The following is an 11510-nucleotide window of genomic DNA, read 5'->3' as shown; positions in this document are numbered from 1 at the left end:
TGAGCTGCGGTTCAGAGGCTGGCTGTAGTCAGATGGGAATTCCTGGCTACAGTCAGACAATACACTCTCTTGGGCTGCGGTCCACTGTTTGGTTGCGATCAAACATTATGATGAGCTGCGGTTCATCGGTCGGTTGCAATCGACCCCTCCGTGTTGCGATACGGGGCAGGGTGCTGCGGGGCCGTGTCAGAGCTATATGCGCTGACCCTCATGTATGGGCATGCGATTGGTCCTGTGGCGCCAACAAAGTGTGCTATGTGTTGTGATACGGGTGAGCTGTGATTATGAGTGCCTTGGAGAAATGTGACTATGGGATTTATGTTGGGGATTGTGTATGATGGGTGGTGATCATTGTTTATGCCTTGTCTTATCTGCCTTGTCTATTATGAACTGCATATGACTGTTATAACTATTGCTTGCGTCTGACCCTATCTGTCGAGTCATTCCCGGTTTTAAAAGCTAGAGTTCGTACGATATATCTTCATGCTCACAACGGTTTTCGTATATCTATATATATCTCTATATGTATTGTATTTCAACGCGTTGGTGTGGGTTACCAGCATCTCTCGCTGAACAGATATATTTGGCTTTCAGGCACAGAGGATTAGAGCACTGGAGCGCGCTAGAACTGGAGCGTAGAAGTAGTATAGTTTCCCTCTCGGCCTGCGTGCCATGTTATGCATTTATATTTCAGAGGATAGTAGTTAGATAGCCTGTGCACCTGGGTTCTCTAGCCCAGGTGTGGCATAGCACCCCGCACACTTATGTTACGCTCTGGGATTTAATGAGATGTTACCTTTATTATTAAGTTTTAAATGTCTTGAAAATCAGGGGTGTTACACTACCGCCCCACGGGGTAAGTGGAGGACTAAGATCCACACCTTCTATAATCTACGAATCTCAAACCCAACACACGGCGGAAGCAAAAGTCTGACGAGGAGGAAACCAATCAGGCCGCTTACAACGCCGGAATGGTAGAGGGCCCAAGGTAAGGAAAGAATGCACAAAAAAAATTAATACAACCAATGGGAATGAAACCTTGGACCTTTTAATTACAAGACTAAAACCTTAACCACTAAGCTATAGGTGTTTCCTGAAACCTCAAGGGAACACACCTTTCTTAAACCCCTCCAAAATCCTAAACCCACCAAAATCCCCAAATAAAAAACCCTTCTTCTTCTTTTTCTCCCTCTCTCTCCCTCGACAGCAATACCGCCGGCACACCCCAAAGACCACAACCACCTACCGCCGCACCACCGTCGACCGCCCGGTAGCCGCCCATCCAGCTCCCGCCAGAGACCCGCTGCCACCGCTCCCCGCCGCAACACCGGCCATCGAGATAGAACCCCACCGCCGCCACAACGCCCGACGCGACGCCGTCCCACTACTGCCGGACTTCGCACCACCACCAGTCGGCGTAACCTTGGCACCCCGCCGACGACACTCTACCGCACCACCCCCATCGCCCAGCTCGCCCGAGTCTCGCCGGAAAAGCCCCAAATCAAACATCAACTCTGAGCGATGCCGAAGAAACCCGTTGGTACCCGAATCCCAGAATGGAACGACGCCGACTACACGGTGATCGGAGGTAAAGCACTCGAACCCGACCAATTCTCTCCGGAGTTGGTTGTAATGCTTAGATTTCAAGGCCTCATGGATACCTATCTCACGATTAAAGGAGATCCGTACCCCGAGCTGGTAAAGGAGTTCTATCGTCATTTCGTAGCCACCAAACGGGGGAACAAGTTGGAGATCACCTCCATGGTCCGGGGAAAGGAGATGGTGCTCTCTGAGGGCTGCTTGGCTAAACTCCTAAAATTGACCACCACGGGTGTATCGGACTATGACTGGAAGGCTTGGGTCAGTACTCGAGACACGGGGTACACTGACTACCTCGGGTATTTATTGGGTAGAGAAGACGGTTTCACTTCGGCCACAAGGACAAATAGGAAGTGGCTAACCGCCAAGCAGAAATTGCTAGTCATGATTGTGTCTGACATCTTGTTGCCCACTAACAACAAGAGCAAGGACGTGGGGAGCTTGGAATGCACCTTTGCCTGTTTCCTTAAGCATAAGGTCAAGTTCAATTTGCCCGCCCTTATGTTGAAACACATTGAATTCTGTAAATCTAGAACCTTGTTCAGCTTACCCTACGGGATGATCCTAAGTTGGATCATAGAAAGAAAGGGAGTGGACCTAAGCTAGACGGAAGTCAAACCCGTGAGTGGGATGCTTTTCAATGCACAGAACCTCCGCCGCAATGACATCTACCATGTCGAAGAGGGACAGTACATCACCCTCGAGGAGGTTTGCCAGAAATCCACAGAGGAACGACGAGTGTTGGTTGACCAGTTGGCATGGTTGCAATAGGCGCTAGGCGCTAGTCGGGCGGTAGACTAGCGCCTAGCGCCTAGACGGCCTAGGCGGGGCCTAAGCGGTCGCCTAGGCGGCTAACTGAAAAAATGAAAAACAGTGTACGTGTGTAGGTGCATATATGTCATATTATACATACATACATACATACACACAAATATATATATATATATATATATATATATATATATATATATATATATATATATATATATATATATATATATATATATATATAGACTTGCACTCGGGTGCGAACGGCTCGCCCAGGCGCGAAATAGGAATGGATTCTGTTCGTCCACGTGTCCAGATCTAATGGATGAGAAACACTGATTTTTAAAAAAAACGCGGTGGCATTTTCGTAAATAATTGAACATCGAGGTGCAAGTAAAATGTATTACAAGTGCATGTAAATTCTATCATAGGTGCAAGTAAAAATTTACACTGAGCATCAATACTTAGTTGCACTTATAGTTCTAAGTAGTTGCACCAATAGTTCTAAGTAGTTGCACACATAGGTATAAGTAGTTGCATCTAGGTGTATGAATGTTTGCGAGTGGTTTTCAGGAGTATTACTACCCGCGCCAGATCAATGAATGTTAACAAGGCAAAATTACATGCACTTATAGGTGAAAGTAGGTGCACATATAGTTATAAGTAGTTGCACCTATAGTTATAAATAGTTGCACATATAGTTATAAGCACACCCAGGTGCATGAATGGTTGCGGAAAGTGAATGCTAACAAGGCAAAATTACATGCACTAATAGGTGAAAATAGGTGTACTAATAAGAGATTTTACTTGCACTTCGATGTTCAATTATTTATGAAAATGCCACCGCGTTTTTTTTAAGTTATTAGATCTGGACACGTGTCGCGCGCTGATTCATTCGCATTTCCTTCCTGGGCACTTATTCGCACCTGAGTGCGTCCCTCTATATATATATATATGAAAAAAATTGGCAAGGTCGAGTCGGCCGGGTTAACTCGGCAAACTCGACAGAAATTGACGAATTAACTCGGCGTAATCGGCCGAGTTAGGCGCTAGGCGGCCAAATTAGGCGCTAAGCGGGCGCCTAGGTGGCCGGTCTCCTAAGCGGGAGCCTAGGGAGGAAATCGCCACGGCCTAGGGGCGCCTAGCGCCTAGGCGCCGATTACTCGGTGCCTAGGCGGGATTTTTGCAACCCTGCCAGTTGGAGATCTCTAACAAAAGGCGGAGACGGGAAATGCAAGACTGTGGGGAGCAGGAGGAACAGGAAGAAGAAAGCGAGCCTAACTAGCCTGAACCCGCACAAGGAAGATAAAACATGGAGGGCCAAGATGAGAGGTCCACCAATGAGCGCATTCTCGCGCAACTCACCAGGCAGAACCGGATTATGGACCACGGGTTCTCGTCCTTGTTTCTCGCGACAAGCTCATTGGACCGGAGAGTGACTGCAATCGAGGCGATGTTGGGCACACGCGGAGCTTCAAGCTCAAGAGCAGGAAACCAAGGTAGACCCAAACATCCCAAACACTGCTTGCTGCCAACCTAACCAAACCCGATTCTACCCCCAGCAAATGACACGTGGAGCCATATTTCCTAAATCAGGAGGCCGGATGCATGACATCCAGGGGTGATAGAATGGATCCATGCCCAGGCTTCGGGGACGAAACCTCTTGTAAGGGGGGAAGGGTGTAACACCCCGTGTTGCGGCCTCTAACCGGAACTAATTATTTAATTGATTACCATTAATAATAATTAGAAAGGATTTGATTGGGTTAGGATCCCCTTAATTAATTGAGGTGGCCTACCATGGATCATGGACCCTTATCCTTAAACCAAACCCTTAGTCCTATAAGGAATAGAATAAATGAATCCTTACCATTCAGGCCGTAGTTAGGACTCCTAAATATATATAAGGACTTAGGAAGCATTTAGAGATCCCACCACAATTGATTCTACCACATAAGATATTCCCAGGAATTCCCCTGTCACCAAACGTAGGAGAACCCACGAGAAGAAGATCTTAGAGAAAGAACCTTAGTAGCCAGGGATACTAATTAAGGATAAGAGGTAACCCATGTCTCGACAAAACCTATTTTCCTCGCTATATCTTATTCATTGGCTCCTTTGATATATGATTCTGTGCTTGAGTCGTGATAGAGCTTTGCCTAGGGTTCATATTGTTTTTATGTGATAATCTTGATGTTTATGTGTTAATCTTGATGCTTGTGTGATAATCTTGATGTTCTTGATGCCATGATAAGTTATAAATTTTGATTATTTCTAGAGCCCTAGGGTAATAACGTGGATTTCGTATTATGTTATTTTTGGTATGTTTGGGGTGGGACTTTGCACGATCAGGTGTTGAGTCTTGGCATGTTTAGGAGTCATTTAGGATGTATTTGATGTGATTCTTGGTTTAATTCCGTTACTTGAATACGTGGTGCTGTCATTTATATTTGAATTTGTCTGGACATGGTTTTTGGTTCCAGGAAAGATCCCGGGACCAAATATTACATATGAGTCAGTGGGGGGTAGGTGGCGGCAGGGATTGTAACACCCCGTGTTACGGCCTCTAACCCGGACTAATTATTTAATTGATTACCATTAATAATAATTAGAAAGGATTTGATTGGGTTAGGATCCCCTTAATTAATTGAGGTGGCCCACCATGAATCATGGACCCTTATCCTTAAACCAAATCCTTAGTCCTATAAGGAATAGGATAAGTGAATCCTTGCTATTCAGACCCTAGTTAGGACTCGTAAAATATATATATATATATATATATATATATATATATATATATATATATATATATATATATATATATATATATATATATATATATCTAAGGACTTAGGAAGCATTTAGAGATCCCACCACAATTGATTATACCACATAAGATATTCCCAGGAATTCCCCTGTCACCAAACGTAGGAGAACCCACGAGAAGAAGATCTTAGAGAAAGAACCTTAGTAGCCAAGGATATTAATTAAGGTTAAGAGGTAACCCATGTCTCAACAAAACCTATTTTCCTCGCTATATCTTATTCATTGGCTCCTTTGATATATGATTCTGTGCATGAGTCTTGATAGAGCTTTGCCTAGGGTTTATATTATGCTTATGTGATAATCTTGATGTTTATGTGTTAATCTTGATGCTTGTGTGATAATCTTGATGTTCTTGATGCCATGATAAGTTATATATTGTGATTATGTCTAGAGCCCTAAGGTAATGACGTGGATTTCGTATTATGTTAGTCTTGGTATGTTTGGGGTGGGATTTTGCATGATCGGGTGTTGAGTCCTGGCATGTTTAGGTAACGTGTTAGGGTGTATTTCGTGTGGTTCTTGGTTTAATTCCCTTAATTGAATACGTGGTGTCGTCATTATGTGTTTGAATGTGCTTGGACATGGTTTCGGGTTCCACAAGGGATCCCGGGACCATAAAGTTACCTGAGTATCAGTGGGGGGTAGGTGGGGGACCTACCTCCCGCCACCTACCCGCTGCCCGCCGCTACTGTTCCAGCGGGCAGCCGGCGGGCGGTGGACTGTCCGCCGGCCACCCGCTGGAATAGTGCTGCCGCCGGCGGGTAGTTGGCGGATGGTCCTCCACCCGCCACCAACCCGCTGGAATCCCGGCGTGCTTCATGATGTTTTTCCTCGTTTGATGTTTCCCTGTGTCCCGTTGTACCCTGTTTGTCATGTGTGAGTCTAGTTTGATGTATCCGGTACCGTTTTTTGGATAAAAGAGTCTTGTGTATTGCATGCTAGTTGAATTGGTATCACGTTGGCCTAGGATGAAGGTGTATGATCCCGTAGGATCGTCATGAGTGGGTTGATATAGTTTGTTACGTATGAGTTATGTAGGGTTAAGTGTTCCCCGATGATTCCCCCTCGTTTTGTGTTAATGTGGGTTCCATGTTGTTTGGCTTCTATGTTCTTGGGCTTGATAACCCAATTGGTTGCGATCAATTGGCTATAATAACTGTCTGGTGGGTTGAGAACCACCAGGTATTAACCCGACCGGTTGCAATCGGTCGGCTATACAAGCAGTTGGATTTGTGGAGAACAATCGGCTGTTATATATATATATATATATATATATATAAGGTTGCGGTCGATAATCTGGTTGCAATCAGACATATATTATAATAGGGCTGCGGTCCACCGTTTGGTTGCGATCAAACGATTATGATACAAATGAGCTGCGGTTCATTGATTGGTTGCGATCAATCTCCTTGTGCTGCGGTACAAGTTAAAGTGCTGCGGGGCCATGTCGGAGTTATATGCGCTGACTCTCATGTATGGGCATGTGATTGGTCCTGCGGCACCACCATATGTGTGCACACCATTACGTGTCTTGTTGTTGATTGTGTGATGATGACTGGATAATGATATGATTGGTATTGCGTAGTCGTATGACCTTAGGATGCATGTTAGAATCTTTATGGATGTGTCTAATTGTGTTGAAAGTATCTGCTATTGCTTGATTGAGTCTTCTCTCGGATTTAAATTAGAGTTTCTTAAGTATATATGTATTCCAGTTTCAAAATGAGTTTCTTATATCTACCTATACCTGTACTTAACGCGTTGGAGTGGGTTACCAGCATTATTCGCTGACGGTTGTTATACCGAATGTTTTTCAGTTAATGAGCCTAAGCTTTGGAGCGCGCTAGTCAGAGCATGGACTTAGTTAGATTAGTTCAATTATCGGCCTGTGTGCCATGAAGTTGTATCGAATATTGATTTGAGGATTTCTTATGTTTGGATAGTTTAGCCTGTGCATCTGAGTTCTCCAGCTCAGATGTGGCATAGCACCCCGACTATTATGTTTAGTTTATGCTATGTTTGGGAACTTATAATAGATTTGCCTTTATTTTATAAGCTTTAAAAGTTTTAAAAATTAGGGGTGTTACAGGGGTGCTCGCCACCTACCCGCTGCCCTTGCCCGATTACCAGCGGGCAGCCGGCGGGCAGGCGACTGCCCGCCTGGCACCCGTTGGGATTGACGCCGCCGCCGGCGGGTGGACCTCCACCCGCTGGAAAGTTGGTGTGTACAGTGATGTTTTCCCTCTTTTGTTGTTTCCCTGTGTCCCGTTATGTTCCATTGTACCCCGTTTGTATTGTGTGAGTCTAGTTTGATGTATCAGGTACCGTTCTTAGGACAAAAGAGTCTTGTGTATTGCATGCTAGATGAATTGGTATCCCGTTGGCCTAGGAAGAAGGTGTATGATCCCGTACGAGATTCATGGGTGGGTTAATGTAGTTTATTACATATGAGTTATGATGGGTTACGTGTTCCCCGAGGGTTCCACCTCGTTATGTGTTAATGTGGGTTGCATGTTGTTTGGCTTCTATAGTTGTTGTGCATGATAACCCAATTGGTTGCGATCAATTGGCTATAATGACTATCTGGTGGGTTGAGAACCACCAGGTATTAACCGGACCGGTTGTGATCGGTCGACTATACAGGCAGTTGGATTGGTTGAGAACAATTGGCTATTATATATATATATATAGATTTTGAATCCGGTGCACACCCCCTAGTCAGCCGAGCCCGTGAGCATACTCCCTGATCGTTGATTTTAATTTTTTAACGCTTCAGATGATGTTGTAATTAAACCCATTCTGATATACTATTGGGGGTAAGGTTGTAATTTCCGATATGCATTTATTTTCTTTCTGTTTAAAATTGATTCTGCACTAGTGTGTTTCCTTATGTGTGTGGTTTGTTTGGAGTCACGTACTCTCCTCTCCTCGGAAGCATCGCGATAGAGAAGAACTCTGGAATCAATCTTCATTCCTTCATCTCGTCGCTGCAACTCATGTTTCTCCTTGCCCGGCTCTTCGTCCAAGCGGTCGAAGCATCTGAAGGGTTCTTCATCCGGTGCTGCTCATGGTATTTTCTTCTCCTTTGCTTATTTCTTCTTAGTTTTAGGTGGGTTTTTGTTTTTATGTTTGTGTGGCCAAGGGAGTGGGTTTGTGGTTCGATTCAGTAGGGGGTTTGGGGTGGGATTTCGTTTGTTGTCTTGTTCGTTTGGGTAGTTTTGTTTTGTTTTGTTTTTTTTTTTATTTTGGGGTTTTCACAGGGGTGGTGTTCGTGCATTCGGTTGGGGGCGGCGGATGTGGTTGTGAGGGGTGTACGATTTCTGGGTTAGGGTTTCGGTTTTTTTTTTTTTTTTTTTTTTTTTTTTTTTTTTTTTATTTTGTTTTTTGTTTTTTGTTTTTGTTTTTGTTTTTTTTTTTTTTTTTTTTTGATATGGGTGTTCTGGTGGTGTTGGGGTTTTTCTGAACATAAGGGTTTTTTTCTTTGTGGTTGTTTGTTATTATGATTTTTGTCTTGTGGCTTTTGTATGTTGACTTCCAAGTGTGTATCCTTTTACAAGTTCTGCAAGTGCAATTTCCCCATTTTCTTGATAATTTTCCGTACGAAGAAAGTGAAGGAAATAATTCGCGTAGCTCTGTTCGTTGCGTGAAAAAAGACAATGGGTTTTCTAATTACTAAATAGTTCTCAGATGAACTCCAAGGCAAATATTGAAAACAGATGAGACAATTAGAACCCCCCTTATCAATTCGTATGTTGTTAATTACTTTTTTTTTTGTATTCGTTCTAAACATATGGGGTCTTAGTTTGGGGGTGGTTCGACGGTGTTCATTTTTTTTTTCAGTTTTTTTTTATGGGGGGGCGGCGTGGGGGGCGGCGTGTATGAGTTTGATTTTTGGGTTGATTGCAGCTTTCTTCAAAGGGTTATGGAAGATTGGAAAAAGAACACTTGAGAGGTGCATATAAATCTTGCTTATTAGTGTTTTAAATTCTGCTATTCCTTTTGTAAGTTATGTTCTTGGGATCATGCATGCTATGAGTTCTTAATTATGTAAGTCAGTTTTTTTTGTTCCTGATCTAAATTTCATGCTTTTCCTTTCATGGAAAAGAATACATCTGTTGAGGCAATTCTTGTTGTTTCCTTAATCTTGAACTCCCCTCTCTGTGGGGTGGTGTGTGAAAATTTTTGGGTCTGTAACTTGTGTTTGTTTTTTCTTTTCTTTCTGCAAGTCTAACTATTTCCTATTTCTCTCTGTTAAACTCTTAATATTGACAGAGAACTAAGGACAAAAAATATCTTGCAGTGTTTATTTATTCAGAGAGTAAATGAATTATTTCTCTGTCAACTCCTTCACCATGTCCCCATATTCTTTGTTATTTGTTCTTGGGTGGGTTGCATCAAGACCAAACATGTACAACAAAGTTAGTAATACCAATTTCTTTTATTAGGTTTTTCTTGCAGAAATTTATAGGCTTTATTTGTGTGTGTCTGTGTAGAGTTGATCTGAAATTGTGATGCTCTACTGTTTCTTCAAGGTTGAATTTTGTTTGAACAGTTACCTGATGTTCCTATTTATGGTTGTTATAATTATATCCTGCTTTCTTGAGGGTGGTTGTGTGTTTCATCCATATGGTTAAGTTAAGTGTTGTTGGTATTTGCTATTGCTGGTTTTGTTGTCGGTTAAGCATTTATGTTGGTGTGCCACTGGTATTGGGTCGGTACGTGTTTATTGTTTTTTTTTTTTTTTTTTTTTTTTTTTTTTTTGGATTTTTTGGGGCTGCGTATTTTGGTGTGGTGGTTTGTGCGTAGTAGTATGTTACCTTGTGCAAGTTAGGGTGAAATTTAGTTGCTAATTGGCACTAGTTTTTTTTTTTGTTTTGTTTTTTACATTTAGGTTGGTGCGCTACTGGTATTGGATCGGTGCGTGTTTATTAATTTATTTATTATTTGTTGGGAGTTCGGGGGTACCGCGGCTATGGGTAGTGGTTTGTGTGTATTAGTTTGTTACCTTGTGCAAGTTAGGGGTAAAGTGTTTGTTGAGAAATGCTACTGCGTGTTTTCGTTTTGATCGAGATGTGCTCGGTTTCGAAATTCCCTTTTTGCGGAAATGGCAGTGTATATTTTGGTGGGTTTTGCTATTCTTGACCTGAACGAGTAGATGACTCTTGATTAAATTGTCAATTAATTCTTTCTTCTACATATGGTGCTTGAGTGCTTAATTAGATCATAAGTTGAAGGCTTATGTGATGGTTCACCAGATCATAAAGAAAAAGATAATGATATGATTAAAAACTTGCCCGTGCTCTTCATACCGCTTCAATGGTATAGTGTTGCATTGCTCTTGTTTCTTTAACTGATTAGTAGCATTCTGAATCTCAAAATTTAGTGTTTCTGATCTTTGACAGTCTTCATGTTTTTCCTTTGTTATCTCAAAAGGTTTTATTTCTGAGTAAATGATGAAAATATAAAGAGACCAGAGAGTTAGATATGACTTTAGTATGTTTTAATGTTTGGCGGTCTTTGCATTGTTTATGAAATCAGGTGTGTGTGTTATTGGTTGTGGGTTTGTGCGTGTGTCCTTATTCTATCAGTTCTATGCTGTCATGCAGTTTTATTTCTTTGTTTTTTTTTTTTTTAGTTTTTTTCTTCTTTTTTTTTTTTCTTTCTGTGATTAATATTTGCCATCCCCAGGTGATTTTGTGGTTGAGCCGGTAGTTGTTGTTGTGGGTTAGCTGGTCGGTGCGGGCGATGTGGTGGCAGCTTTGCCATAGCCCGATGGTGCCCAAGCTTTGCCACAGCCCGCTGCCCGAGATTCACCGCCAGGCAGCGGGCAGCCGGTGGGCAGACGTTTGCCCGCTGCCCAGAAGGCCTTCGCCGGCGGGCAGCCGGCGGGTGACCCCCACCCATCGGCTACCCGCTGGTCCGTGACCCATCCCGGGTCCTCGGCTTCCCCGTTTGATGTTCCCCATTCCCCGTGGTGTCCCAACGGACCCCGTTTATCGTGCTTGAGTGTAGTTTGATATTTCGGGTGCCATTCGTAGGATAGAAGAGTCTTAGGAATTGCATGCTAGTTGAATCGGTAACCCGTCGACCTAGGTGGAAGTTATATGAACCCCTTAAGACTATTCTTAGTATGTGAATGATCACACGTAAGCTTATTTATATGTCTCCCCCTTCCCAATATGCTATTATGTGCTACAATGTGTTATGTGATGCATGATTCCCCAATTTAGTTGCGATCAAATTGGCTATACGGGCAGTTGGATGGGTTGAGAACCATACCAATTGTTAACCAGGCCGGTTGCGATCGGTCAGATATA

Source organism: Ipomoea nil, unplaced genomic scaffold (genome assembly GCF_001879475.1).
Source record: "Ipomoea nil cultivar Tokyo-kokei standard unplaced genomic scaffold, Asagao_1.1 scaffold1310, whole genome shotgun sequence".
NCBI classification, from domain to species: domain Eukaryota; kingdom Viridiplantae; phylum Streptophyta; class Magnoliopsida; order Solanales; family Convolvulaceae; genus Ipomoea; species Ipomoea nil.
Note: the sequence above shows the minus strand (reverse complement) of the source record.